This window comes from Juglans microcarpa x Juglans regia, chromosome 7D (assembly GCF_004785595.1).
Source record: "Juglans microcarpa x Juglans regia isolate MS1-56 chromosome 7D, Jm3101_v1.0, whole genome shotgun sequence".
Classification (NCBI taxonomy): Eukaryota; Viridiplantae; Streptophyta; class Magnoliopsida; order Fagales; family Juglandaceae; genus Juglans; species Juglans microcarpa x Juglans regia.
Window position 1 is genome coordinate 6,505,600 of NC_054606.1, and position 8,561 is coordinate 6,514,160.

The following is an 8,561-nucleotide window of genomic DNA, read 5'->3' on the forward strand; positions in this document are numbered from 1 at the left end:
AAAGTTATAAGATCAGATAATGGACCTGAATTCATTCTCACAAATTTCTACCATAAAAATAGAATTTTACACCAAAGAAGCTGTGTTGAAACCTCACAGCAAAATGATACAGTTGAAAGAAAACATCAACATTTACTAAGTATAGCTAGGGCTTTAATGTTTCAAGCAAATATTCCATTATCTTTTTGGAGTGACTGTGCCCTCACAGTAGCTCACATTATCAATAGGATTCTTACCCCTCTTCTTAAAAATAAAACTCCCTATGAAATGCTTTTCAATATAATACCAAAGCTTGCTCATCTAAAAGTATTTGGTTGTCTTTGCTTTGCTTCAACACTTCAACATCACAGACACAAATTTGATCCTAGAGCTGTCAAGTGCATATTTCTCGAGTATCCCTCTGATATAAAAGGCTACAAAGTAATAGACCTCCATACTAAGAAAGTCTTCATTTCCAGAAATGTTATATTTCATGAAAACATTCTTCCTTTTACAATTGTACCAACTGATCCTCAAAATCACTATTTTCTATTCCCTCCATCAGAAAATCCATACAGCTATAATATTTTCCATAGTAATCCAGTTGCTAATCAACTTGTACTAGCAACTTCACATATTGATGATGACCATCAAAATTCTCCTATACCTCAAAATAATCAGATTTCCAATAATCATATACCTCAGAACAGTCAGATTTCCAATATTCCTGAACAATTCAGAAAATTCACTCGACTTAGACAAGCACCTCACTTTCTACAGAATTATTATTGTAGTCAAGTTTCTTCAAATGCAGCTCCTTCAACTTCTTCTACTGATGGTTCTAGCAAAGGTAATTTCTACTCCATTTCCCCTTTCCTTTTTGCAAATAGACTCTCATTATCTCATTAAGTTTTTCTTGCTTCTATCACAACTTCATTAGAACCCAAAACATATAAACAGGCTGTTCAATTTCCAGAATGGCAAAAAGTTATGAAAAATGAACTTAATGCTTTAGAGTTAAACAAAACATGGGAGCTTGTTACTTTACCTAAACATAAACAGACTATTGGTTGTAAATAGGTATTTAGAATCAAATACAAAATTGATGGAACAATAGAGAGACACAAAACAAGATTAGTAGCAAAAGGTTACACTCAATACGGAGGCTTAGATTTTTTTGACACATTCTCACCTGTTGCTAAGATTATTTCTATTAGACTTCTACTTGCTGTTGTTGCAATTAAGAATTGGCACATTCATCAATTAGATGTGAACAATGCGTTTTTACATGGTGAACTATATGAAGAGGTTTACATGGATTTGCCTCTTGGACTGCCCAATCAGAACAACAAAGTTTGTAGACTTTTAAAAAGTCTCTATGGTCTTAAGCAGACCTCTAGACAGTGGTTTGAAAAACTGTCTACCTCTCTCATCAGCTATGATTTCTCTCAAGGTAACTCTGATTGTTCATTATTCATCAAAAAGTCAGCAACATCCTTTATGGCATTAATAGTATATGTTGATGATGTACTATTAGCCAGTAATAGTTTACAAGATATTGATCTGTTAAAGAAATTTCTGGATGATCAATTTACAATTAAAGACTTGAGGCCATTGAAATATTTTCTTGGACTAGAGGTAGCAAGATCTCACATTGGGATCTCTCTTTGCCAACGAAAATATGCACTAGACATACTACAAGATACTGGCCTCATTGGTTCCAAACCTGCAGCATTTCCTATGGAATCAAATCTTAAACTAACTATTGATGATTCAGAACCATATGAACATCCTTCAACTTATATAAAACTGGTTGGCAGATTGTTATACTTAACAATTACCAGACCAGATCTTGCCTATTCTGTCTAAGTTTTGAGCCAATTTTTGGCAAAACCGACAGTTAATCACCACAAAGCAGCAGTGAGGGTCCTCAGATACTTAAAGGCTACTCCTGGACAAGGTTTATTCTTTCCTTCATCTTCAGAACTTCAGTTGAAAGCTTTCTCAGATAGTGACTGGGCAGACTGCATTGATAGCAGGAAAAGCATAATTGGTTTTGTAGTGTTTTTAAGAAATTCTCTAATCTCATGGAAGTCTAAAAAGCAGGCCACCATTAGTCGATCCTCTGCTGAAGCAGAGTACAGAGCTTTTGCAACTACAACTTGTGAGATACAATGGTTAATCTATGCATTACAAGACTTACAAATTGATCACTCTCAGCCAACACTCTTGTATACAGACATCAAATCTGCTATGTCTATTGCCACAAACCCAGTACAACATGAGAGAACCAAGCACATACAAATTGATTGCCATTTAGTTCGAGAGAAGCTACAGGAAAAGCTCATCAAGTTATTTTATATTCCCTATCGGCTACAGTTGGCAGACATACTTACAAAGCCACTTGGATCATTGTCTTTTCACCATGTCCTTCACAAGATGAACATTCTTAACATTCATGTTCATCTTGAGGGGGGTGTTGGAGTATTGCATCACATATAGATAATATGGAATTAAAGTCCAAAGTAGAAAAAGCTAAGGCTAAAATAGTCAATACAATGTAATTAGTTAATTCTGTTAGTTTACATTTTCAGTATAAATATGATGTAATAGCAGACTTAGAACTTCACTTCTTTTCATTAATTCTTCAATACAATTCAGAATTCCTTTCTTTTCCATCAGTTCTCAAACTCTCTCTACATTTGATCAAGTTCTTGTCACCTCCCACCTCCATTTCACCTTCCTTTTCTCACATAGTTACCATCAATCTCAATCTAGATAATTATCTTCTATGGCGAGTTCAAATGTCTGTCTATCTAAGAGGCCAAGACCTATTTTCTTATGTTGATTGAACACAAACCATTCATTCTCCTACTCTTCCCACCAATTCAGATTCAACTACTCAGACCACCCCCACCTATCTTTCATGCAAAATGAACGGATCAATTAATTCTCGCATCCTTTTTTCATCTCTTACCGAATCAGTAATTCGTCATGTCATTTCAACAACTGCATCAAGAGAACTTTGGCTTGTCCTTGAATCCAAGTTCAGCTCTCACTCCTAAGCTAAAGAATTCCAAATTAACTTTCAGCTCACAAACTTATCTCGTAGAGAGCTAACCATATCAAAATTCTTTAGTAAGGTTCGAATGCTTGCTGACACCCTTACAGCTACTGGAAACCCCTTCTCCGATAAGGATTTTGTGACCTATCTCCTGAATGGTCTTGGTCCCTCCTATAAATCCTTTATCACCTCCATAACCACTAGAATAGAGCCCATCACCTCCAAAGAACTCTACCATCTGCTCTTAATTCATGAAAGCCGAATGTCCCATCTCTCTGGCATCAATAGCTTTCCTAATCTCCTTGAACCTTCTGCAAACATTAGCACTAGAAACTCACGTGACCAACGAGGAAGACTATCTCATCGTGGCGGTAGATTTAACAAAGGAAAAGGCAGGTTTTTCCATAACAGAGGTCGAAACTCACCTTCCACCCATTCCCCCTCTACCCTAGAACTATACAACCAGAACAGACCCACTTGCTAGGTTTGTAATAAACCTGGCCATATTGCACTCTAGTGTCACTATCGTTTCGACCATGCTTACCAGTTTGCACCTCCTAGTTCTTTCTCTACAAATTACACCACCCCTTCAGCCATATCTGACCCAACATGGTATCTCGACAATGCTGCTACATATCACATTACTCATGACATTTCCCAACTCAACCTATCATCTGAACCTTATAGTAGAATTGACCAGATTAGTGTGGGTAACGGATGTGGACTACCAATCAACAATATCGATGACTCCTCATTTCGTACTTCTTCCTCTTCCTTTAATCTCTATAATTTGATTCATATTCCTTCGATTACCAAAAATCTTATCTCGGTTTCTCAATTTTGTATTGACAATTCGTGCTTTTCTGAATTTCATTCAACTCATTTTCTGGTTAAGGACAAATCGACAAGGATGCTCCTCACCAACGGACCTCTTCGTGATGGTCTTTATCAGTTTACTTCATCCAATCTGTGTGCTCAAGTCGGTGAAAGAGGCATTTGGGCCATCCCTCTCTAAATCTGGTCTCACGCATAGTGCACAAGAGCTATTTGCCTTTTGTTTCCATTGCCTTTCCATTCTCATGTCCCGATTGTCCCTTAGCTAAATCCCATCAACTTCCTTTTACACATGACTCAACTAGGACTGTAAAGCCTTTAGAACTACTTTGGGCTGATGTATGGGGTCCAGTCCCTTTTATTTCAAGAAATGGATTCCGTTATTATCTTTCAATTGTAGATCATTTCACTAGATTTTCATGGTTATTTCCCATAATGAACAAATCAGATGTCTAGCAAGTTTTTACATTTTTTATTTCAATCTTTCAATACAAAAATTATTGCAATTCAAATTGATGCTAGTGGCGAATTTCACCCTTTAACAACTCTTTGTAAAAATCTTGGCATCTCTTATCATTTTTCTTGTCCTCACACCCATCGATAAAATGGGCTTGTTGAGCACAAACACTGTCATGTTGTGGAGACTGGACTTACTCTCCTTGCTCAAGCACCTCTTCTCGTTTCCGTTTGGATGATGCCTTTGAAACAACAACTTACCTCATTAATCTACTTCCTACACCGGTACTCAGAAATAAATCTCCTTATTTTATGGTATATCATGAGCCTCACGATTACAAATTTTTCAAAATTTTTGATTGTTAATGTTGGCCTAATCTAAGACCTTAAAATGAATTTTCGATCTACCTTATGCATCTTCCTTGGGTATAGATCATCACATAAGGGGTACAAATGCTTTGATAAAAAAAAAAAAAAAAAAAAAAAAAAAAAAAAAAGACAAAAAAAAAGACAAACGCCTATACATTTCAAGAGATGTTACATTTGCTGAACACATTTTTTCCTACAAAAAAACTCTTTCTGAATCTACCTCACCCAGCTCACCTAACATATCCCTTCCCTATTTTCCTAATTCCATCCTTGGCCCAACCTCCTAGTGGCCCAATCCCTCAATCATCTCTTGGCCCATCAACAGTTCCCCTTTCACATTCACAAAGTCTAGTCTAATCTAACTCCACATCCCCAATCTCGTCTTTAACATCTGCTTCTCCTTCCTCGCACGGTTCATCATCTCATTCTGCTCAACCCCAACATCCCTTAATTCTCCCTCGTCCCCAAATAATCACACGATCTCAAACAGCCTCCTCTCTTCCCCGTCTCTATACTGATGGCACCATCTTGTACCCACCATGTCGCTGCCTCATGTCTACTGTAACCGTACCTGATGAACACTTCATGCCCACTAAATGGTGCTCAACCATGACCCATGAATTTGATGCCCTTGTTTAGACCAACACAGGACACTTGTTCCTTCTTCCTTTGCTACTAATATGGTTGGTTGTAGGTGGATTTTTAAGAATAAGTTGTATGCCGATGGCTCCATTGAGAGAAGGAAAGCACGGCTTGTTCCAACGGGATTTCACCAACAACCAAGAGCTGATTATGTCGAGATGTTCAGCCCAGTTGTTAAGCCCTCTACAATCCGACTGGTTCTCTTTATTGTTGTCTCTCGACATTGGACACTTCGACAAATCGACATTTAAAATGTGTTTCTTCATGGTAATCTCACTGAGACTATTTTTATACAACAACCACCAGGATTTGTTGATCCCCAACGTTCTAATTTCGTCTGCAAGCTTAACAAAGCAATTTACAGCATCAAATCAGCCTCTTGTGTGTGGTTTGTACAGCTGAGTTCATGGCTGCTCAACTTCAGCTTCTTTGCGTCAAATGGTGACCCATCCTTGTTTATTCTTCACCGCAATGAGCTCTGCATCTTTGTCCTCGTCTAGGTAGACAATATGGTAATAACTTCCACATCCTCAGTTGCTGTTGATTCATTCATCACTGATCTTAGAACAGCTTTTCCAGTCACTGACTTAGGAAGTTTGTCATATTTCCTTGGGTTGGAACTTGATTATTTGTCTGATGGAATACTGGTATCTCAACGAAAATATATTTCAAATATCTTGCAAAAAACCAAAATGCTTGATGCCAACCCAATTTCCTCACCAATGTCTGCATCCACAAAATTATCTAAGTTTGATACTCCCTCCTTTGAAAATGTGACTTTATTTCGCAGTATTGTTGGAAGCCTGTAGTATCTATCTTAACCAGACCAGACATTTCTTTTTATGTAAACAAAGTGTGTCAATTCATGCATGAACCAAAAATCAGCCATTGAATAGCAGTTAAACGCATCCTTCACTATCTTAAATTCACCATAAATCATGGTCTTTTCTTCCCATATCATTTTGGTTTTTCCCTTCATGCTTACTCGGATGCAGGCTGGGCTGGCTGCCCAGATGATAGACACTTTACAGTTGGTTATTACATCTTTCTCGGTTGCCACCTTATTTCATGAAGCTCTCGTAAACAACATACAGTTGCTAGATCAAACATCAAGGCTGAATACAAAGCCTTAGCCAATGCCACTGCCAAATTGATATGGCTGCAAACTCTCATTTGAGAACTTGGATTTTTTCTCTCTACATCACATGCCCTATGATGTGATAATTTAGTCACAACCTACTTAACAAACCACCCTGTCTATCATTCTCGTACCAAATATATAGACATTGATTTTCACTTTGTAAGAGATAGGGTAGCTGCCAAGACACTTCAAGTCTCTTTTTGCAGCAGCAAAGATCAGTTGGCAGATGTATTCACAAGTCCTTGGTTGCTGACAAATCCATCTCATTAAGGTCGAATCTCACTGTGCTTAACACCCCATTGGACTTGAGGGGGCGTATCAACCTAACCAACACAGAAGGACAGCACAAGAAAAATTCCTCAGCCAAATCCACCTCAGCTCAAGAAGAAGATTATAGAATATGTCCTTAGTTGTGTAGTCTGTTAATGCAGAGCTAGTGTAGTCGTGTCGTCTGCTAATGCAGAGCTGGTGTAACTGTTTTTTTATTCCTTGCCTTTTGTTTTTAGCACTTGTATTGGTGTTTATATAAAGGGACACATATATTGTAAAACTCAATATAGTGAAAATGCAGAGCATTGCCGAAAACCTCATTCTTCTTTTCCTTTATATTCTGTTATGATATATTAGATTGTATAGCTCATTCTATTGTGAAGTAGATTTAACATATCATATAAAACCATATCATTTTATATATTTGTTTTTATTGAATATTTTTTTCATGACTGTAACACTTCTATAACAAAAACTGCCATTTTTTCATGAGAAATGTGATTCATCACATGCACACAAGCAAAAACCTAATTTTTTTTCTTTTTAAAGGGCTAAAATTTGCCGTACATATATTAAGCTTGTATTAGCTTGTGCATGGTTTTAGATCAGCTAGGTAGAGAAACAACAAATTAGCCTCTACTAACCGAACACATAACGTGGTACAATAATAAAATAGAAGAACATGGATGAGACAACAATGAATTCGAAACTTCGGGGAAAGGCCCCAGATTTTCCAACGTGTGGTGTGGGCTGAAGTGAACGCATGACATGCATTTGGTCTTTGTTCTTCATGCATGTTCTATTTCTTCCTTTCTTTCTGGGTCAATTTCATTGAACGTGTCTTATTTGCCTATATAGAGAGAGAGAGTGTGTGAGAGAGAGAGAGAGAGAGAGAGAGAGAGAGAGAGGTCATCATGTTCGTTGTCTTATGTGACCATCTTTATTGAATTTTTTAATTAATTAGGCCTAAGTTACGAATATTGGACATTACCAACTATACTAATTGCAGGCAATGGTCGGCAGGTATTCTTCTAACTAATATACTCTTCCTGACCAAGAATTGGTCTCCTCCAATACTAGGAGAAATATATAATATATATATATATAAAAGAAGGAGGCTACGTTTGGATAGTGAGAATACTTGAAAAGTGTTGAAAATGTTTATGAATAGTAGTAAAAAAGTAATGAAAAAGTAATAATAAAATATTAAAAAGTATGTGAAAAGTAATGAATAGTAAAAAAATAAGTAAAAAATAATAATAAAGTAAAGAATAGTAATGAGAGTACCACGCCAAACACACTCTAAGTCTTCAACCAACCGTCTTTTCCCTTTTATAAATGATTGGTCCGTAATGTGTTTATAAACAATTATTTTTATAAATTAATGTGTTTATATCAAATTTATTTTATAATAATAATAATAATAATAAAATGAATACGACATAATTAATAATCCTGTTCAGCCTCTTTTTTTTTTTCTTTTTTTTTTTAATGATTTTGTTAGGTAATGATTATTATATGCTCTTAAGATTGATTTATATACAATATTAATATCTTCACATTCCAAATTAATTGATGGGAATTTTTGGTGATCATCAACGTGACAACTCAAGCTACCACAATTTCACCCCGCACGATCGAGCATTTGAACAGTGTGGTCAATCTTCGTAACCATCGATCACTTATGCCTTATGATATGCCTTAACTTACTGAGTTAGGCAAGCGTAGAAAAGGTCTGGTGGAGGAGGACAAGATAGCCAACTTGTTAACTTCTGTCGGTTGTGATCAAAGATTTTTGTTTTGTTT